Consider the following 24155-nt stretch of genomic DNA (forward strand, 5'->3'; position numbering starts at 1 on the left):
TGAAAGAACACACTTAAACTAAAACAAACTGTGACACGAAATATTTCCGTGGCGGCATGTTTACGTAACCGATTGCCAACGCGAATACATCAAACATCGATCGTAACTTTCTTTCACTCTCGTACACTTCAAAAGTACTCCGCGACAGTTACGAACACAAGAGGTTAAACGATCAACTTCGCAAACCCGCCCCACGATATTGCCGCGGAGTCGCCGCTAAGACATAGCGGAGACGGAACTTGAGACCGTTTGAAATTTGAATCGGAACCACGCCCGATAAAATTTCCGCTCCTCTCTCCTCAGTCGATCCGAGAAGGCGCGACTATTTGGGCGCAAAAGATGCGTGAACTCGAACCAATCGCGGAATCAAAGTAAAAATCCTCACCCTTTACGTCAAGCACGCCAGGGAAAAGAGAAGCCAAAACAATCCGACTCTCCTTCAAGTCTGCTTGTCTATGTCCACGGACGATAGCACTTTTCGTAATCCACAATGTTTATGGTTCCTCAGAGCACGACCGAACAGTTCGCCGACGAATGCTGTACTGGTTGTTTGCCGTCCGCTTTCGCCACGAGCCTGCCTGGTGAGAGGAGGGGAGCAAAAGGACGAAGGGGAGGGGGGAACGGAAGCCTGGAGGGGGGGAAGGAATGATAAAAAAGAAACATTCCCAAGCCTGTGCTTCCATCTAGCGGCCCCACCCACAAACTGCCCTCCCCTACGGTCTGGCGCCTACGCTGTGCTCCTCCCCCCACTCTCTCTCTCTCTTTTCCTCTCCCACCCCTCCCCCCCTTCAGTCTGACGGCTAAGCCACCCCCGCAGCATACAACAAGAGAGCCCGCCCGACCTCCAACGCGGACCGCCGGCCACCCTTTCCATCTCCCTTGCCCCACCCCCTTTACCATCCCCCCCTGCTCTCATCCTTTCTTTCCCGAGCCTGTGGAATTTTCCACGAACGGGTAGCATAGGTGCATGAAAAGGGGGAGGGAGAACAGAGGGGAGGGGAGAGCGTTGCAGCGCGGGGGTTGGTGGACTGGAACATTGTTTCGTGTCCATTGTTACAACGTCGATGCAAACACAGTGGAGTTTTTGATTCACAAATTTGAACTTTTAAAGCATCCAGAGTGGTACAGAAAAAAAACAATGAAATTAAAAACTGATGAAAAAACGAATACATACGAATTTCCGAGCAGTGCTGATACGGTGATCTTTATTCGACAGATTTCTCAGTTTGGAGAAGTTCTAAGGGATGGATCGTTGTAAAGACACCATTTTGAAACCGAATTTTAACTTTCAAATGATTCATTGTTAGTCCGTGGGATCTCACGGATCTCGCGAAAACTGCAAGAGTTACATTCGGTGATTCGCGGTAAACTGACACCATAAAAAAAGGTTACCCTAGAAAGATACTCCGCATGATCTTGAAATAAATGGCGGTTTATTTGGTGACTGTTTCGAAATTACATACCGATGGCGAAATTAAGAACATAAGCAGTTTGACAGCAGTGCATACGGGAGTTGCATTACGCCAAGGATGCACCATTACGTATAAAAAAAATAGAATTCTCCAACTGCTGACCCTTGAAGGATGAATCGGTAACACTGTTTACAAAGTAGCATTGAGGCTATTATAATTAGAAACCTACCATTCAAGCAAGGTGTTGGATTGACAGACGCATTCGTTCTGTTTCCCGGACGTAAATTTCTGTGCCTTCCCGAACAAAAACACAACCGGACATCCTACTCTACAACAAAATCCCTCTTCATCTCTATGTACTTCCTCCCTCCCTTCATTCCGTCCAACATCCCTATCCTATTTCTGCCCCTTCCTTACTTGCTTAATATCCTCCCCTCTATCACAGTCTTCAACATCCCATCTCCAATCAAAATGCTCTCCATCCATCTTTCCTGCCCCCGTATGATTTCTCCTAACAATCCACTCACCTCCCTCACCATGCCTAGCACTTCCTCGTTTGTTTTCCGTCCATTTCACCTATCCCATCTTTCCCCACGTCCACATCTGAAAAGCCTTCAATATACATACACCCACCACCTCGTTTCAACAATCGCGTTCCCGCGCCTTACAAAACGATGCTCCATTTCAAAGATTTCACTAATCTTTTCTTAAGCTCCTTACCCAACGTCCAAGACATCAAACTCCTTGTGAAAGCTTCTTTGCCTGAGGCAATTCTCTTCCGATGTCCCTACTTCTTAGACAATTTGGTACCAAAACACTACCGAGGTAGGTCAACTGTTCCAAGTGCTCTAATTTTTGCCCAACTATTTTAATAATTTTTAATTTTATTGAAGTCTTTCTCGAAAACTGCAGAACTTAGTTTCATTTACATTTGAGTTAACGTGGCAAATAAATCTAACAAGGTAGATTTATTAGGTAATGTACTGGTTAAAGTAGGTTTTGGATGGACACAACTACCAAATAAATATTTTGTTACCCCTAACAAAACACAACCCAATATCCCACCCTACTAAAGTTCCTCTTCATCTCTGTGTACTTCCTTCTTCCCTTCATCCCGTCCAATATCCTGTTCCTGCCCTTTTCTCGTTTGCCTAACATTCTCCCATCTATCACAGTCTTCAACATCCCACTGCCGATCAATACGCTTTTTATCCATTTTTCTTGCCTCCTTATGATTTTTCCCAACAATCCCCTCTCCTTACCCCCCCCCCCCAAACATGCCTAGCACTCCCTCGTTTGTTTTCCTTTTGGTCCATATAACAAGGTTGATATATAGTTAAAACATTTAAAAACTGCCTAGGTAATATCGTGCAACAAAGAGGAGCAAAGACTTGAAACGCAGTTCATAAAACATCACACTCGTTAGTAATCAACGCTCACTCTCAAATACCCGACTTTTACAAAATTCACGAGACATTTCACAGATAAATATTGAACAATTTTCTATTCGATTGCTGACCTAAGCGAAGACTCCAGATTAAACAGTCGGCGAGAAGATGAATAGGAAATTCAGCTACTAACATCATGTTATTGGCCCTTCTTAGTTTCCGGGAAGAGTATGAAAGTTTAATAATTGACTTAACACGCATTATTGAAATACATAGTAGGCCAATATGCTTCGATATCTGGTAATTTACAGCTCTTTATGATGACACAGTATTCACTATAGATAAGACTCGGATGGAGATATGAAGCCCAAGGCCCTAGTTCTATTATAAATTGTTTTGAGTAGTAGTAGTAGTTTTGAGGGGAGGCGACCGACAGCTGAGGTCATTTGCGCCATAGGGGATGGATAGGAAAGGATGAAGGGTGGAGAGAAACCCGGCGTCGGCATTAGCCTACATAATGGCACTACTGCATTAAAATGAATCGTTATTTCCATCTACTGAACGTGAACAACAATACCACTGATAGCGATATTCTATGAGCAAATTACTAAGCCAGATGGTCTAGTTATTTGCACATATAGTAGTTAAGGGTATGACCGTATTCAAGAAAACGATACAGAGATTTTCTGTTACAAACAGAAACATTAAGCTACTCGAAATATTATTATTTCGAACTGAATAGAGACAGTAGTCTCCAAAACACAAAAACAGGCCAAGGGTCATAGGATTTTCACAATATTATATCTTTTTCGGGCGTTTATATGTAGGACATGGACAACTCGGGATCTCCCACACCTTCCTCGAGACATAAAATGTCTTCTTTGACTCAAGCCTCCACAGTTTTATCGGCTGATCCGGAATGTTTTCTTTTAATTCGGCTTTAACGACTCAAGAGCTCTTAAAAACTCGATCATCCGCTGATGCAATTCCAAGTTGACCGTGGAAAACCTAACGAAACGTTCGCGTCCAACCTTGTGGCTAAAAACGAGGTAGGGAGGAGAACCACGAACACTTCACACGTATGGAAGGAAACACGAGAGTTCGCCCCGATCCTCATAAAACTCTTTGACGAGAGACCGAAACGATTAGGGAACCCTGCCTTCAAAAATAAATGGGGCCGCGAATACAAAATACGGAGTCGGGAATTGAGTGAGTGATAAAAAGAGAGGGTGACCAGGGAGACCTAGACGAAGAGAAGTAGAGCAAGGTGTCGCTGGCTAACTAGATTTTTCGCCCATCCTGAAGCTATTATTTTCGCTTCAAACAATCCATCTTTCATCCCGACGCGGGGATGGAGGAGAAATAGGGTTGTGGCGGATGACACTTCTCAGAACTTCGAAATTGGCACTAGATAAAAATTAAACCACACACACACAGAGGGGCAAAGAGTGTAGGGGAAGGGGGATGTCACGTGCCAAAATATACCCCCTCTCCCAGACCTTACAATTCCAAAGGGTTTTTCGGAGGATGCGAAAATTAGGTTTGCGTCCGTTCAACTCGACAACAAATTCACCTCTCGCATCACGTGAAAAATACCTTTTTTTCTAAGAGGGCGATGAAAGAAAAACGGCAAGGCCTCGGCCCCCATCCCTCGCGAAGAGTCCCTTTCCTTAATCCAGCGGGACTTAAATTTTTCTCCAGCAATAGCTTTGGCATAATTGAATTAAGATCCGACGAGTCAGTCGGGACGGGCCAGATTGGCTTACCAAAAGACGACTGACACTGTCAATTACTCCTCGCCTCGTCTCGGAGTTTCTTTTGCTCTCAATCAACGTCTTCCACAAGTGCGCAGCATTCCCACTGCGAGGGCGTGGTGGGGTATGTTACGGCAACGGCCATGAAAATGGGATGAAAAAAATTCATAAAAGGGGAAATGTTTTCAAGCGCTAAGCCCCTCCCCCTTACTTCTGCTTGCCTTACAGTTATGTTTTGTCAGGGGTAAAACGATTAAGCAATGGAATATTCCCATCCGCTTGTCGATTTCTCCCATTACATCCCCATTTTTTTGCCTGCAGACTTGGATCATTTTTCACGCATGTAAACTCGTAAAACTCGTAAAAAATGACACCATCACCTTAAGTTCAATCCGGCCTCGAAATCTTTCTTCTTTTCATTCGCTAAACCAAAATGTTTTCTCGCAGCTCTGCGGAACACCACCTTGCATTGTCATAGCAACTTATCGATAAAACCGCCTCGAGGCGATTGCGCAAGGTGCAGAAAAAAAAAGTATCGAAACGAATAACCTCGAATCATTTGAATCGACGCAAACGAGGATCCTTACAAACGTCGATCGAATCCCTCTACTGAGGGAATACAAGCTTTTGTTTACGTCGGAAGCGCTAGAAAATTTTGGAGGTCAAAATCTCGAGTTTTTGTAAGGAAGGGGTGAGGTGCAAGATGCCGAAAATGCGTGGGCGGGGAGTGACGATCTTAACAACTCCTGCTTCCCCCACCCACGACCCTTTATTTCTGTAGGGCACTGTTGTGTTTTCTCTAAGCTCGGCCGCAAATCGTCCCCTTGGCACAGTAAAACGCCCGGCTGGCCCTCCCCCAACGAACGGTTGGGGAGAGGGGGGGGGTCACCAGGCCTCCAAGGAAAAAGGGTATTGGTACTTTTGATGATGGACGCATTGACACCGATACGACAATAGCGATATCCGTCGATACTAGACGACTCTCCGCTAGGCGAAATCTTCGGCAAACATTCCGTAAAAACCTCCATGCACAGAGCAACAATGCGAAAACCTACAAGAGAGACAACGGTTCAGGATCTCGAAATAATAACAACAATATAGATTTGAATATCGATACTGAATAAACACATCAATAGTTAACATTGCATAGCCTTAATTTTAAGACATCGCTCTCTCCCAAGGTACGTACTATTCAATGTAGGTACGTCCTAAAGCAGTTGGGAACGGATACCGTGTTAATCTGCAATATACAGTTTTCAAGGGCCTGATGCTTATACGTGGCCTAACCTGTGACACCCAGTGCTGGCTAGTATCTTACACTCGGCGAAGGCGAAAAAATTAAACCATTTTTTTAAAGTTAGTGGCACTACAGTATACTAATTCGGCCAATTAACGAGCCCGAAATCACTGATTGAATCGCGAGGCACAAAACATAAAAGTGAGTTATTACTACGGTTAAATCAAAGTGAAGCATCCGAGAGAGAAGAAAGCATCACAGGGATCGGTGAAAACGACAGAACTATATCGACGGAGCATTATAAAAAAAATAAAAACAGAAGTACCGTCAAGTGCTTAAGATGAATCAAGTCGATCGTGAAAGTTTTAAAATCTCATCATCATAAACCGCATGCGCCTATAATTTAATTACGTTAAAAAAACAGATGTACATGCACCACCGATTTAGGAGAACATTACATAATCCGAGCCAGGATTGCCTATGAGCAACACTCAATATTTTATCCGAACGCTCAAAAAAAAATGACCACCAAACGTTTATCTTGAGGAAAGTAAGAGCTTTGGGAGGAGCGATTCTGTGTAAGCGTTCCGTCTCCGCTTCTTGCATCTTCCGCTACCAAAACAACCCATTCAGACACGCTGATTTGTTTACTTCGCCCGAACGAATATCCGCGAAGATGAACGCACATGCGAAAAAAAACACGAATGCGATTGTCAAGGCCACGCGGTCCCTCTATTTGGATCCCGAAAATCTGGACAAAAAATGTTCCTGTCTCATCGTATCCTTTACGCAATCGAAAGAAAAGAGCGAGGATGATAGCGTGGATTAGTTTTAGCAGGAAGGAAGGGCAAGGGAAACTGCGAAGAATCCTTTCTGCCAAAGGTCACAGCGAACAAAAAGAGATCCCATAGCTCCGAGGTCGATGACGATGAAGGCACGATGCTCGCGAGCTCGCCGGACTTGAGTGAGACGGTCGCCGAGGTCGTGGAGGGCTTCCAAGCGTTTATGCGGAGCGATGGACGCACTGAGCGAAGAAATAAACAGTTCCTGGGCACGGGAAGGGGAAGAGGGCTTTATGCCATTCAAAACTGCCAAAAATCCTCCACCAAACCTTTAACCCATCCCGATGTTCGCAATGATCAATTGGAAACGATCAATCCATCTGAATACGATCGGAAGATCGACCAAGATCACGAGAAAATATCGAAGCGACCTTAATCCCTCATGCTTAACTGGCTTAAGCACTAGACCGCGGACATTGAGAGATCCGGGTTCGAATCTTGGTCGTGGCGAACGGTTTTTACGCTTGTGTGCACACCAGCGGATGACACCGCCAGAGTATCTCACGCGAATTTTTCTCGCAGTTCCTCGTACAACCCAAATGCACGACAACCCAGCGAACGTTTTCAAATTCCCCAATACACAAGCATACCGTTGACTGGCTACAGACTTCAGAGAATGGCTGTACACCTCCTGTCGACCGGGAACGACCCCGGCGATTGATTTCCACCTCCCGAAAATTTAATAAAATACCACCGACGCTGCTTCGAAATCGAGACCCCCCTTCTCTCCTCCTCCCCACCCGAACCCTTTTTTCGCTCACGACGACCCTGGGCGGAGGGGATGCACACACGCACGACGGTCGCAACATCGTGACCGCAACACACATCGGCGGAAAGAGGAGTGGATTATTCGTCCGCGGTCAGGACGAGACGACGCCGATGCCTCGGGAATTCGACGACGAAAAAACGTGATATTACGGTGAGGGAGGAACGAAAAAACAACAATCCCGCGGGATCGTTTTTATTTTAATTTTAACCAATGATGAGGCACGACAAAAGAAAACGCGCAAAAGTGAGGAATTGGAGTTGGCAAACGGTTATGAGGAAAGTGGGAGGACGACGAAGAAAGAGGATACCGCTCCCGTAGTTAAAATGTTCACGGAAGTAGGGGATACGGTCAAACGTCAACACACCCTCCCAAGAGGGTCGTGTGTCGGCGCTGGAGTTTTTGAGGGTGGCGGGGAGGAGAGAGAAGGGGTGGGGAGTGAAAATAAACATCTAGGGACGTGGCGACGGGGATTAATATCCCGAGAGAAGTAACCACGGGAACAGGTGACACCGCAATGCCGCGAAAGGAAGGAAGGCGGAGAGCGGGGCGGGAAAGAAGGGACGGAGGAGAAAGGGGGTGGAGAGAAAAGACAGAGAAAGGGGCCTGAGAGGCGAGGAGTACTACAAAGTGCAAAAAGTCGAGGGGGGGAGGGCGAGGATAACCTTCCTTCTTCCCTACCCGGAGTAAAAGTCAAATTCTATCAAAGTTACAATTGACGAATGCGAAATGTCCGCCAAATTCATTTTCGTCAAGACAGTCTCGACACTATTAAAACCCCTTGATACTTATTTCATGGCGAAGAGGTTGAGGGATTGGAGATTCTAAGGAGGGGGGGGGGTGGATTTTGGCGTCATCTCAAGGCAAAGCCCATGAGTCGGCGAAGAGGGGGGGTTTAGGATGGAGGGACGGAGGCCTGGAACTGCGCAGGGAAATTCAAACCCAAAAAGCAGTGTTTTCATATTTCGAAAAAAGGTTTAATTACCGAGCGAGCCCGGACAAATAATACCCCGACGACCCTACACTCCAGAGGGGGAGTTATATCCACATCATTCGGGTCGTAAATTATGTTCAGTGGGGAATTTCAACCTTCACCTCATGACGGATGGGTTTATCCCGTCCCATTGACGCACGGCTCTCGCAAATTGCCCCTCTCCCTCTCTCTCGTATAATCTCATTCCTTTCTTTTGCCACCTGAGATTCTAATATCAACAGAGAAAAAGTTAAGAAATATATAAATTAAAAAAAAATCAGAGAATAACCACATGCGACAGGACGAATGATGCGATAAATCACAATCGGAATTCACTCTTGACGGTAGGAATCGTACAAATTCGATAGATATCGAAATTGACTTTTACGGTAACAATAAATTGGCAAAACAAGCATTTCAAAACCAGATGAATTTACAAGAAAATAACCATTTAATCTTGGAAACCAGAAAAAAAGTTCATCGAAACGTTCCTTTGGAGTGTATTGTTTTATGAATGTGAGATATGGACGATCATGAAAGCGGAAAGAAAAAATCTTGAGGCATTTGAAATGTGGACTTGGAGGAAACTAACAAAAACAAGCTGGGTAAAAAGAAAAAGCAATGAACAAGTGTTGGCAGAAGTGAAAGAAAAGAGATCGCTCTTAAGAAAGATCAGACAAAGAAGGACAAAATTAATCGGATATTTACTACGGCATAAGCAATTCCTTAAGAACATATTTGAATGAAAAGTTGCAGGGAAGAAACCAAGGGGACGTTCTGGAGCTGTTTTCTTCAAGAACACGGAGCATGAGATGGACGCATATCATATGCCAGCAAGAAGGAAGAAGCAGTGAATCGAGAGACGTGGCCACTGCGACAAGGCACTGTCTTTAGTATTTGATTATGCTAAAAACAAATAAGGACAAGGGATATTATGGCGTTCATTAAATCTTGCGCCTTATTCGACTTCATTTCAAGCACTTTGAAAACATTCTTAGAAGAAAAGACCGATCGAAATGGAATAATATTCTCTCGAAAAATTTCAATCTCGCACACACCTCCGACCCAGCGGCCAAAGACTCCCGAACGACACCGGAAGCTGGGTAAACCAACCGTCCCACTTCCGTTTCGAACTCGCCGACCACTGAGACAGTGAACAATTGAACGATGAGCAGACCTTCCGGGCAGCAGAATGAGAATATTACCATACATGTATGCGGTCACCTTCATCAACAGCGGGGATATTCTAATTCGGAGGGTTGATGGGTGAGGAAGAGGGGCGGAGGTCTGCGGTCCGGAATCGCAGGAAACGGGGCCAAAAGTGAGAGAAAGAAAGGGGAAGGGCTCGCACGTGAGACGAGCAAACCAAGTGACAAGACCGGGCAATGTTCAGGACGCGAGATCCCCGTCGCCGACTGACATTGGGTGCGTGGCGCGGGCTTCATTTTTTGCGGGAAACACGCGTTATTAAACCTCGGCGAAGGTCGCTGCGCCGCTGTTGTTGCCGCTTGGGTGCCGAAAATAGGTTTTCCGCGACCGTTGGGGACGGATGAAACGAGAGGCCTGAACACGGTATCTTCGCCCCGGGATGAGACGGGGGGTCCTCGGCGTGACGCTTAGACCTTAAGGGCGAACCTCAAGGGTACGGCCGACCGTCGGATTGAGTCGTCCTCCGGGCAAGTGAGCGACGGGCCCCATTAAATGTGCGTCGCGTCTTCGCGGAGAATCCATCGCGAAAACAGATCAGAGGATAATCTAAAAGAAAAAACCCTTGAACTTTGATTTCGGCGGTGAATTTTAACCGCTAGAGCATGTTGCATGATTGAATGTAATTGAGAGAATTAATTTCTCGAACTCATCATTTTAAAATCTTCGCAAAAAACTTTTTTTTAAATTTTTTCACTTCGTAAATTGGTCTCGAATGACACTGTTATCTTTCAAGGACGTACGAATTGGAATTGCTTCAATTTTTGACCGCATGAGTATTCAAATCATACACTCGATTGCATATTTTCCTCAAAATTGTACATTCACCATGCACTGCATTTTTTTTAAGTTTAAGTGAAGCGTTAATTGCAATTTTCTTAACATGAGCATTGGAAATACCACATTATTGTCCGAATTTACGAGAAATGTGAACAAATTTGCCAGTTCCCATGCAGAAAGGTTTTCCAAATGATTTCGTATTACCATCATAAGAATAGCATAGGTTTATTTTTCTCACACGTAATTTTAAGCATAACTTTCATCCATTTTCTTTTAAATACGAGTAAATATTGACAGTTCCATGGCGCAATATTAAACGAACATTAAATCAAAGCTCATAAGGAGGAAAACTCCATTACTATTGATCTTAATAGTGCTAAAGAAGTGGTTAGCGTTGAGGGAGAAGGCTGCACGGAAATTTCCTCCGAGGGTGCAACGCAAATATTGAACCAAAGTTGAGGACGCGTCGATAAAATGCCTCCCAGTTTTCATTGGCCGACGGATCAAAACAAACGAGGCGAGCACGCGCAACCGAAAACGCGCGGAGCACGCCTATCGTTTGGGAAGAACCACACACTGACCCAATTCCCACAAAGGACTCGGAAGAGGTTTTAAAGGAAAAAAAACCACGGAAGCCCTCTTAATGAGGGTGGGATGGGGTTGAAGTGGGTTTGGGAGAGGGTTCTCGACTGATTACCGCTTGTTTCCATTTTGAAAAATATCAAAACAAGAAAGATACGTGCGGGCAGCTTGGGATCAATGATTCGAGAAAGAAAACGAAATGCCCTTTCTGAAGAATGATTAAGTCTCGCCAGTGTCTCGGGATGGTGTAGGAACGGAGGAGACACGGGCGAAATTGAGGACTTGAACGAATCCGGACTTATTGACCCAGGAAGCAACTACGTATCCGTTGATACTAGGACGGCAGAGGGACAAAATACCTCTCCCGAATCGGATCATTTCTCCGAAATCTCCGGAGTTCAGAATAATTCAACGGGTGGTCAGTTTGTTTCTGGATTCAATCGATTTCATTTTCAAGAAAAATAAACCAAAATCTTTTCTCTTCCACGATGTATAAACGCACACTGACTCCAAGTTACAACCATCATAATGATAAAACTTTGTTTGTTTGGGTAATTTAATTCTGTCGCTGTTCCACGAAACAAAATCTGCGGAACGACTTCTGAACCAGCCTTGACGTTCATTAAGGCCATGTCACCGCAAAATTTGTTTATTTTCCGTAGGACTAAATAACATTACATCAAGATTCGTTTCGCCCCATTTAATTCTTTTTGCCCGCCCAACAAGAAATAGCCCAAAGAAACATTAAAACCACGATAGACATACGGACCTGGGGAATAAAATTCTTAATCTGTGTCACGTGGCTGAAAACAACCCGCAGCAGCGGAATGCATTCCCGAGAACTTCCATGATTGGAAAAATACTATCCGGTCATCATTATTCGAAGAAAAGTCAACTCGAAATGCTCTGTTCTGCACTCTCAAAGGTTCGTAAAAATACGTTCACCCGACGCGAAAAACCACGAAAGGGAAGTTCTCACACAGAGTTTATGGGCATGATTTCAGGTAAACCTCTTCGCCGATGCGTTTATTTATAAAAACACGTGTCCGGGGCGAAGATCGCACGTTTCAAAACATGGTCGGAGTGCTAACAAACAAAAAAGTGCGTTCCGAAATGGCTCACGCCATGTTGGATTTTTCGTCCCGAGAGGGGTGGGGTCCGCGAGACTGTTTCGTTAAGGCGGGGTTTTTTTTCGCCGCGGCGATGGAGGCCTGACCCGTTTCTTAAGGGACGTGGGGAGGAAGGGGATGGCGTGCGCCAGGGTGTAGGTGGTGTACGAGAACCAGGCCGGTGTAGTACTTGCAACTGGGTCACGAGGGATTTCCTGCTCCATTGGGTTTACTGCGCAGGGCCAAGGGTTTTTTCGGGGGTACTTGCGTGGACTGGGGGGGGGGGGAGGGAAGGTCGAATTCAAGAGGGAATTGGGGGGGTGGGTGCACAATGGGAGGGGAAGACGTCGTGACAGACAGAACTCGTGCGCAGTTAGATTTCTTCAGGATACATGAGTTTTCAAATACCATTTCAGGTCCCGCAGAATAAGGTTACAATTTACATGAGCAAAACTCTCGCCAGTTAAACATTGAACGTCGAGGATTCCCGTCCTCTCACGAGGAAATACACAATTTATCGTCCTGGAATGAATTCTCCCTCTCGACGTACGCGATTCGCGATCAATTTAGCCGTCAAAACACCCAATTAGCTCAATTAACAACACGGATATCTTAGATGAGATTGGCAAACTGAAGACTGGGCAGGAATTTGTCGCTCCAATGCTAAGATGTCTCGGAAGTCAAGAGGGTAGAGTGTTCGGCTACCGACCGGAGTGGCCAGGATCCGGGGGACACCTTGGGACGCCTCCAGCTAAAAATCAGACCTGCTTGATCTTCTGGATATCAGAACCCAGTGGGAACAGGAGGTGGCATAGGGAAAGAGATAGATTACCCCTGTTCTGAATGGGCGAATTTCGCATGCTACAGTGCTTACGTTATAGTAGACAGAAGGAGAGATCTGCCCTTAATAATGCAACCAAACTTCAAGTAGAATACTCTTTGAGATGATGCTACGATTAGTCGCTAACGGTATCATTTAAGCTGCAACATTATGACCCTGGAAATATTTCTTGAATAGCTTTATATGAATGATAACATGCTCAGTATTCAGAGAAATTATTATGTTTTGGATTCCTAACGCGAACGGCGCATGGCGACAAAACGTTAAATAATACATTTACATGGAAATATTTCATTTCAGAGAATTAAAACTTATGCTTCTATCCATCCTTTCCAGAAATAGCGGGCTTCCTGGCTCGAATTTCGGGATCGGGACAATAGGATCACTTATGGTGTCTCGAAAACGTTTCGTTCCCGAATTAATTGAGTGTCCCCAATCAACTCGAGAAGGTCAAAAAGTCATGATTCGCGGGTGGGAGGCTTACTTCTCGCGGGGCAGCTTTCAAGAGATGAAAATACAAGCTCCAGATTTTCGTACGATGTGGTGGCCGAGGCCTCATTCGTTTCGGTAAAGGCCCTGGGGAGCCTACGCTGTCACGATTTCAAGCCCGGAAAAAAATACACGAAAAGAGGTTATTTGTGGCCACAGTAGAGAAGCATTTAGAAAAACGATTTAATTTTGCCAGCCCCGTGCAACGAGGGCTATTCATATCTCTCACAAAAATAGGAATTAACGTGACCCCTAACATCCACGGAACACTTACAACGGCCAGGATGAGGAGCCAACGAGATGAATCTTGAAAATTCGGTTTGCCCAATTTACCACGAGCACACGAGACCCATTTAGAATAAGGGTGGGTGGCCACCAGGGTATTAAGTTGAGATGCACGTATTTGCAACAAAATTTTCATTCTCTGTTCTTCACCCGAGAGTCGACGAAAATAAAATCCAATCTCTTTCGTAAAGTATTGAAAACTTGTCTCGTATGTGGGAGGATCATATACACAATTAGGGAGTTAGTTTCTCAGGGAAATGACCGACTATTACGTAATAGATATTCAAACTGACTGGATATTTGTACGCCTCACTTCTTCGACTTCAATTGTGCTTCTGTGATCCACTGATCGTTTCACTGGGGATATAAAAAGAATATGGAATAAAGTAATTTACCCTAGCTTTCCCCTCCAGCGTGTTTATTTTCTACAACGGAGGCTACCTTACGGCACGCAACCTTGGTGCTAATATAAACACCGCCCGCCACCATAACGGAGGCTGAGATCACCTTCCGAAAACGAACGAGGGAGAGAAGACGAAAGAAGTGACAACGGAAAGAGGAGGAGCGAGCGGAGGGGAAGACTGGGGCGGGGGGGGGAAGAGAGAGAGAGATTTTTGGAGAAAATAGGGATAGGGACGGCGGTAGATAACCAGAGACCAGAACAGCTGTGGGGGGTGGAGAGGGATTGGCGGAAGGGGGAAGAGTGAGGGTTGGGGAGGGAGGGGCGGATGTGACGCAACGGGAGGAGGACATCACAACCCTCCCGCCCCACTACCGCGGTAAACATTGCCCTCATCCCTCGAGAGTTAACCCTCTCCACGTGGAGAGCAGGGGAGAGAATACACGAAAGGGAGGGGGTGGCACAAGCCATCCCATCTACCCGACACTCCCCACATGCGGACGACGACAGGTGCACCGGACAGCCGCCCAGATGACGGGGCGGATGGGGAGGGGGGTAGGGCGGGAAGCGGAAAGGCTCGGACGAGGGTCAAGGATTCTCCTTCGCTTCTCCCAAGGCCCTGAGCGACACCGCTCGCTCGCCAATTCTCAAAACTGACCTGCCCGGATGAAAACGGCGCGCGTTTGCAATAATGCAGATTGTAAAACCTTCACGCCAGCAATGCACCCGGAAGAACAGAAAGCGACGCGCGGCACGAAAAAGACGTTGAAGACCTAAAAGAAATGTCGTGCCATCTCTCTTACTGTTTCCTTCAGTTTATTTCAAAGAAAAGTCACAAAGAATTGAATAAAGGAATGATATAGGGCACAAAAAGGAAAACGTCTGCTGAAATCGAAGTAAATGACTGTCAGAGATCGTACAAAACCTACCTTTAAATAAGTAGAATACCTAAAGTGAATTAATTTTAAATATGAAAAGGTATTTAAAAATATGGCATCTCTAAATTTTACGTTTAAAAGTTAATTCTTAAAGTTTTGTTGGTCGATAAGCACTCTAAGGTTATCAGGTTGCTTCCGTGAACAGATCCTTTTGGCTGGAATCGCTGGCGTTGCAGCGATCTTCTTCAGGTCCGAAGATGCTAATTGAAGACACTTCGGACCTGAAGATGCTTGACTGCACATGCCAGCGAAACTGTTACCCAGGCAAATTTATCAACACCGGAGCAATCCCATAACCCGATTGGTGTCATCGGTACATCGTTGCAAAAGCCTTCGCAACAAAACACCTAAAAATTGTAAAAAAATTGATTAACGTAAAAATTGATAACATCTATTTCACCAACACCATGGAGTGAAAAGAGAAAGGGATTAATATTTCCAATGTAACTTGCTGAATTCGCTGTCAGGCGAGGAGAAAAAAAACAGCATTCCATTTATGGTTGACCTATAAATCGCCTTTATTACTGCAATCGGAGAGGGCGATTGAAACGAGACAATAATAAAGGCGGAAGCACTGTCCCAGAAACATGTACAGCCCCTTGAATAAAAAATACTTCTGGATGCAATTTCCTTTTAGAACGGCCGAGGAGATCATAAGTTCACACGGACAAAATGTTTAGATCAATGAATGCAATTTGAGGAGATATATGCAGTCAATACGGTTAAGTACGAGAAGAATATGCGGGTCAGCCTTAAATACAGGTAAGAGATAGATTCCAGGGCAAATACATACAAATACTCATTTTTTCCCCGAACAATCAGAAATCATAATAGTAAGAAACCGAAGTCACTTTAGAAATACTAGTATTAAAAACATTGAATTTACAAGTCGGAACAAAATTAAACATTGCAAAGATGTTAGGTATACTTTCAGGTGCATGTGTATGCTAGTTGGTAGTTGGGATGTTTGCATGTGTGTGGGGTGTCAGTGTTCATGAATGTATGCCATGCTTTTTTGTGGATGCATGAATTTGTGGTATTTGCATGCGGTTTTTTTTTGTTTTCTAAATAACGGGTGGTGTCCTAACACCCCCCGCCACACGCCCTTGCGGTGGCTCGCGGGGTATGATGTAGATGAAGTTAGGTTTCATCATCCGGATGGTGGGAAGATGCAATTGAAAGGTAAAAGAGAGGTGTTACCACGCTTTAGTTAGGTCACGTTAATTAATTTATTTATTTATTTATATACATCCTGCAAGCCACCACCAGGGTGAGTGGTAGGGGGTGAACATACTCGTGCACCAGAATAATTTTACCCCAACATGACCCTGCCGCGGTCGAACAATGTTATTGTGATCCCTTATCGTTCATGGAAAAAAAAATGACAGCTTAAATCTATCCGTTCAACACTTAATCTCTCTAATTTTGTTACCACGTTTGAAATACACGGATAGTATTTGGGAGCCATGGATAGAAAACGTTAATTCAGGAATTGGAAAAGATTCACAGTAAATCCACCAGATAACTTAAAAATTACTACAAGAAACTAATAAGGGAGGAAGAATTAGTTTGGGAGCCCTTTGATTTACGAAGAGAGCAAGCAAGACTTTTAGAAAGGTACGGGACAGCTAGGTTATCTTGCAACACAAAGGGAATTATTATGTAACCAAATTAAATTTCTAGATTCGACATTCAGGATAAAATAAGGAAGATGGGACAACGTCACAGACAGATTCAAGTATTCGTTTCTTCCTTCGCAAAAATCGCAGTCATAAAAAAATCGAACCCAAGCTCCCGAAAAAAATGAAATAAGACACAAATTTAATGATTTATTCAATTACGGCATGATATATAGTACATACGCATGCAAGCGTGATTGTATCTGCAAGAGTATTTTTTTAGTATTAGTTAATATAAATTCAAATGCACGAATGAACTAATGTTTCTGCACGTATGGATAGAGTTCTAACATTCCCCGCCACACCGGTTTGTGGGGTAATGCGCAAAGTTGAACGCAATTATTTTGAACGGAACCTTTAGGTTGCTGCTGCTGCAAGGCCGTCGAAGGCGAGTGAGGCCTTCTCGCATTGGGCTCGAAAAGCAATGATATATACGCCAGCCAACGAGTTTTCTCCTTCAATTTCAACTCTCGAGAACAGTTTTAAATCATTCCCCGGTAAATCTTCTCATCGCGAACGTTCAAACTTCCCCGAAGTGGAAATACATACGACCTTCACTCCGTCACAACGCCCGAAATAGAGAACTTGGGTCACCTTTCCGAAAAGCTCGGGTTAGGAGGAACTTTATCGCGAAAGATAAACTCATGGAAGGGACAATGTAATTTTCGGTGATTCACGGAAGGGATAATTGACCAGCAGGTGACCTTCATGAGTGACTACATGGAGTTTCCTGATCTAACATGTCCAGTGGCTTGTGAACTCTCTGAGTCACTCTGCATGGGTAGGCTAGTCAACTGATGAAAGAGATGGCGGCGGTCGGGGCACAATGGCAGGCCGTCGTAAATGCGTAGAAGCCTCGAGGTGAAAGCTATCGAGAGAAAGTGCCCAGTTTAGAATAATTTCAGATCGGAAACATTCACATCCAAAAGCAACGCGGGGCATAAAGCTGACGTACGACGGGTTAGGGTGAAGGACATTCGAAGTGTGCGACCTATCGCTACGTGGAGGCCCTCATCAATAGGTTTGAAATGACTATATGGACAAGAAGAACTTGGACGATCCGAAAATCTACACGGAACCTACGGAAGCCAAGATCTAAACGGAGGAATAGAAGAATGAAAAGATTCAACTTTGGGTTATTCTGTGTTTTTCTCAATGCCACGTAGATCGTGTAGTACTGAGTGGAGTACTGAGACAGACAGTATAACGGATAGATTTAAAATGTAGTTTTTTCCTCGTACCATTAGAGATCAAAATATACACGCCACAAATCGCGTAGGAGATAATTAGTAGTGACGGTATATATATATTTGGTCGATTACCTTCAAGACCCATATTTTTAACGGTTCTATAGCATGATTTGAATACATGTATTCTGTTATTGAATATTTTTTCATGTAAGTGCCTTCCTTCGTGAGATTAACTTTACCCCAGTGAATGATGACACTAATATTTGTGTATAGGGGACATGATTGGGATTGTGTAGGCACAGCTGGTGACCTAACACCCCCCTCCACACGCCCTTGCGGCAGCTTCCGTGGTATGATGTAGATGTAGAAGGTTGAGTAGATGTAGGCAATGCTTTGATTTACATAAACGTTCGGATGATAGTATATTTCCAAATATATCACAGCAGTTTAATGTTAAGGTAGAGATAAAACGAAATCTGTTTAGCTTTATTCATTTGGTAAGAAAGAGAGATAAGAAATTCTTTTCCTCAATAAATTCTTTCTGCTTGTTTCTTCTGAAAAGAAAAACCGACGACTTTTAGCTCAAGGACGACGTACATAGTAACACTAAGAAAACCCGCGAAATATCATAGGCTAAAGGAGGCTAATCAAAGTATTGACGCTAGGGAGAAAAATAAACAGCGCGCGGTGCAACGCTGCAACAATATCATCAAGCACGTGACCTCACCAAGATGGAACGATTCCCTTCATTTTCTCAGCAATTTTAATGCAATACTAATTTCCCCCGCAGGCAAAACTGAATTCAAACAATCGCGGCAGGCACCAATACTTCCAGAACGTGAACGGAGGATTAATCGCTGACCATTTTTCCACTTCCATCACATTGAGGACATAAATTAAAACACCGCTTGAACAATTACGCGGGCATTGAGAAATTCCCGAAGAAAAATAAGCTTCCAAAGGCTTATTCTTGAAGGAGTTTACGTGGCCAACGCATGTGCAGAGAATTCTCAAGGAATTGCTCATTGGGTAATACTTATGGCAATCCGGCGAAATAGGCGCCACTATCCTGCGAGCGCAGTGAAATAACCATTACGAGCGAACTATTAATACGAATCAGAGGAAATTTCCATATCCTTCACTTCAGTCCCTTTCAATACATTCGGGATTGACCAACCATTATTTCTCCCCGAGACGACGGGGTGCTTATTTTCGCTGCCCCGCTATTACGTACGTACGATCGCACTGAGAGTTGAACTTTCGTTTTTAAGTATCAGAATGATGAAATCCGAAGTTCACACCGAATCACGAGATACAGAATGCAATGCAAGAACATGCTTTATTTCGGTTGCCACATTGGGCACTGATTTTCGCCATCGACTGTGTGAAATTCGGAGAGTTGATCGAAGGAAAAGGACAAAAAAATAACAAACTAAACGCACACCTGAAACATAAAGAATGTTATTTTTGCAATTTAGAACGATAGAGAGAAATTTAGTGTGCAGAATGCCACGCGGTAAAACTACGAATCAAAGGTCAACCTTAGATCTGCCATGACTTCATGAATGGTTTATATATATATATATATATATATATATATATATATATATATATATATATATATATATATATATATATATATATATATATACATATATATATATATATACATATATATATATATATATATATATATATATATACATATATATACATAAATATATTTATATATATATATATACACATATATGTGTATGCATATCTATATATACAGATGTAGATTTTTTAGAATATAGAGACACAAAGAAAAGACACAATATGTTATTTGACGTTTCGACAGCTCGGCTGTCGTCTTCAGAATCTTCTGATTGACTGAGAAGATTCTGGAGACGACAGCCGAGCTGTCGAAACGTCAAATAACATATTGTGATTGTCCTTTCTTTGTGTCTCTATATTCTAAAAATCTACATCTGTGTTTTTATATATTTGTGCGTCGCCGAAGAGCGTTCCATTTCGAATATATATATATATATATATATATATATATATATATATATATATATATATATGTATGAATACGTGTACGCGCTTACAGTGGAGGGCAAGTAAGAACTGCGTTCCCTGGAGACCAACCTCCAGGGGCACGCCAACTTGTTCACTCGTAAAAGTGACCTGTCTAGAGCTCAGTTTATCCAAGAGTGTTGGTCACACACCCTCGTGATGTGAACATATTGATGCTTGGTTTTCGCAATGCGAGGGCCACTATTGTGCAAACACTGCACCTCGTTTCAACGTGTTCATTCAAGGCACAGGAAAAACTTCAGCACAAAAAGTTACCGAGACAACGAGCACAAGGTTGGCATTTTTCATAAGAAAAAAAATCAACTTAAAAAATAATTTCAATCATCAAAAAATATTACGCAAAATTATGTATTTTTGAAATTGCGCAAAATTATATATCATAGAGATAATGTCTCTACGATCATGTCGTCGTGAAATGCAGAGGGGAGGGATTGCCAGCGAACTGCTTCGGATGAAAAATTAAAATACCACTCGCACAGAAAGAAATATTATATCTGCACGCGCATCAAGGCAATTTCAAAAAACATTTAAAAAATACAAATGAGGAACATCGCACGCCAGCGTAAATTATGTACCAGCAGACTTCGTAACATTTTACGTAAACAAAAGCTTCTCAAATTAAGATAGTATAGCGAGATCTACAACGAAACTACTTCATTTCCTTTTCGATATTTATCGTTAGGTTCGATAAAATTACGTCACTCCTACATGATACATAAAACAAGGAACTCGACCAGAAACATTTTCTGTGACTTTTTCCTGCATAAATTCAGCAGCTGCTAAACGGGTGGCATTTTAAAATAAACTGCTACTCGTTTAGCTACAAATTCACACATGCTAATATCGACACGGATCAAAACTGACCCTGAAATTCTCCAAAGGCGCAATTCCCATCCAACTATCCACCACGGGACTCCACGGCAAACGATAATACATCGCCATACCGGACGTAGGCGATGGCCACTCCTGACTCGCCAGCCAAGCGCAATCTCTCGATTTCATGGAATGAAAACATCTTTCCCCTCACTGGACAAGGAGGGGAATTACTCGAAGCTTCTGGAAAAGAAAATTTTCATCGCGAGGGCACCCCGATGCCTTGCCCGAGAAAACGCTGCCGTAACCGGTCGGGGAGTCGGGTGTTGGGGAGTCGCGGCTGGCGGTCGGTTGTTGGTTGCTTGACGCACGTGCGAGCTTAAGCTTCGGGACGCCGGGTGCAGGCGACGCGGGAAGAGGGCGGGGGGGGGGGGGGGAGAAGGAGCGACTGAAAAACACACTCACGAGGGTAGCCACGTTTGTGTCTGACGCACGTGAGGATGACTGATATCCCGGGAGGAGATTCGGATATCGCCCAGCGACAGCCATCTCCCAAATCGACCGGAATATCGTATTGGCTAAGGTATATCGAAGTTGCGTCCACATCGTTAAGAACATCCATCGATTCTATCATCAATATATCTTATTGAATACAACTACTACGACCACAGCACATATCGATTATATCTTTCATAATGGAAAATATATAATATCTTCGATATCCTGACGACGATATAGTTTGATATTACACATCGTTAAATGCCATATTGACTATAATCAACATTCGATGTGTCAGTTTCTTAAAATTATTTATATCGTTCGAATCGATATCAAATAACATCGAATGGTGTCGATATATTATCATATCGAGCAGCCATCCCCGTCAATGCGATGGAATGATGCAATTTTTGAGTTTTCGACGACCCATTGCAGATCAGGGATATTAGAAATATCAACGTGATATATTCATATAAGCAAATAAACCGGGCAATTACTTTATCCAAAACCATATTTCGATATATTTCGCACAAGTTAGGGTGAGAATCGATGTACCTGAATATTGCTGGATCGCAGAACTCTAATGGACATGCACACTTACATTAAATTTATATTGCGATGTGGATGCATCGACTTCTTACGATATTCATTTCACCTCGCGCCGCGATTCTCAAATGGGTGATGGCCGGTAGAAGATGATGGGATGGTAAATACTAGAAGTAAATAATGCGCAGCATATACGCGAACGTTTTACTAAAAAAAATCAAGGCGAAGACTGAAGAGCTTCGATATTTTCTCTCAATACCCGTTTAGGTAACACCACAATGTGTTTTTTTTAATGTTCTTAGGTCATCTTGCACACTTACTGAACGAGATTTTATTGAATTTCCGCGTTCGAATATTAAAAAAAAATATAACGCATCGATCAAAAGTTTGCTCACGACCACAACGATTGTCAAAGCACTACTTAGCTTACCTCAGTACTCGAAGAATAACCAAGGAAATGGATTTTAATAGGCCTCTTGGATTTGCAACGCACCGATGAAGGTTATACACTATAAGTGACACTAGTGAATCACCAACTACTTACTACACTGCGTTATTTTTATTGAGTACAGAGAGTGCACGTTAGTAGTGACTTTACTCATAAGTTAGCGAACACGTGACCCACGAGTTAGCAAATACCATCTCAAGGCCTTCCAGCTCCATCTCAAACATTTAGGAAGACTGTATGACTTAAAAAAAATGAGCCGTGTGGGTTCCAATAAGTCAGTGAAGGGAGCGCTGACCATGGTTACACAGTAATCAACTTCTCCTGGGACTTGGAGATTTCCTCATGAGCGTGTTTTCACCAAAGCAATGAAATAGTTGACCGCTGACTGGTCTGATCCCACACTACAGAGTTGAACTCTTACAATTGAAAATGCGTTACCTGGGCGTAAATGATGGCAACGGCCAGAGGGAATAACAGAAAGCATCGTGTATAAGAGATAAAAAAAAGACTGTAGCATTGAGCTTAGTCTTCGTAAAATTTCTTAAAATTCCTAAAAAATATAATCCCGTAAGAGAAAATAAGTAAATACACAAAAAAAATAGTGAAAAAGTCGTTGGGATGTAGTCATGTACGTATCGGAAACTTGGCCGTTGAGGAAAGGGGATAACCGTTGAGTGCAGGTTTTTGAAAAGAAGGCGTGGCATGGGAGGAAAGAAGGCTGCTGGGAGAAATATGCAGGAGGCAAACAAAGTTGATAGGCTGAATGTGGCATTAGAACATTGAAGACTCTGGTAGAAGGAAAAAGTCAGGTTAACGAAGTGGATGGAGGAAAAGAATAGACATGTTGGGAGGCAGAATGTTATGTGGAGTTGAAGAATGATTGATTATAACGCAGGGCGTAAGAATAAGTGTCGGATATGTATATACGTCGAGTTAGATTAACATGCGGAACACCCGAAATAATAATAACAATCCAACAACCAGAGATCGAACGAGCATTGGAAAATGGGGAGGGGGGGGAGGAGAAAATAGACCTTGGGAGATGGGGAGGAAGAGGAGGAAGAGAGGAGTGAGTGCCATAAGTCATTGAAGAATCACCTAAGCCACTCGGAATGACGGGCGAGGACTGGTGACCGCCTAAATTACCCCACTGGTGCTTGTGTCACACGCAGGCGTACACAAACCTTGGCGGCGGAGAGTAGCTCCGGGGGTAAACTACGACGTAGAATAGTCTAACGGACCCAGCGCGGGAGTGGTGGAACCGGGGGGGGGGGAAGGGGAAGTCTCAACCTGGATTCCCATGGACAGGTGCGGGAGGAGGGAAAAGTGGTGCTCTCGAGAAAAAGGTTTGACACATAAAATGCAAGCGGCGCGAAGTGCGACGTTCGTCTCGACGCGGCAGTAGGAACAATCGAGAAGCGACGTCAAATGGGACACCGAAAACGGGACGCGCCCACTGTTCCGTTTCAAAACGCTGACACTCCCGAAGGAGTGGGAGACACGAGGAAGCGATAGGAAAAGAGAACGGGAGAGATGAAATGGAAAAAGAAAACACTTCTTAGCTCTGGGTCCTCGGCCTCGCCGGTTTTGGATTTAGCTCGCAATGGATCGGAACCAAAACTAACAAATCAATCCCATCGATTGACATCCCCAGGTAGTCCTTTGGTCAGCGTGGTTTACCGTTCAAAATATTGACAGGGAAGGGAATGCCCACGCCGAAATCACCCATATCTCGCTATGTATTTATCTCATTTCTGATGTGACACTGTTGGGATCGAGTCGATAAGTTTTCCGTTGATGATTCGAGAAAGAACATTATGAAATCATTCTTGGAATTTATCTGAAAACGCAATTCAGTTTTTTTTATATTTTGGCTAAATTTTGCAGAGCTAAAAAC

The 24155-nt window shown here is 43.7% G+C and overlaps 1 protein-coding gene across 1 annotated transcript in view; it reads right to left on the reverse strand.

Annotated features, from left to right (window-relative positions):
• Positions 1–24155, reverse strand: part of Pino (protein pinocchio) — a 367078-nt gene that overhangs the window by 6423 nt on the left and 336500 nt on the right. The window lies entirely within an intron of this gene.

This window comes from Hetaerina americana, unplaced genomic scaffold (assembly GCF_022747635.1).
Source record: "Hetaerina americana unplaced genomic scaffold, ioHetAmer1.1.p SCAF_7, whole genome shotgun sequence".
Lineage (NCBI taxonomy): Eukaryota > Metazoa > Arthropoda > Insecta > Odonata > Calopterygidae > Hetaerina > Hetaerina americana.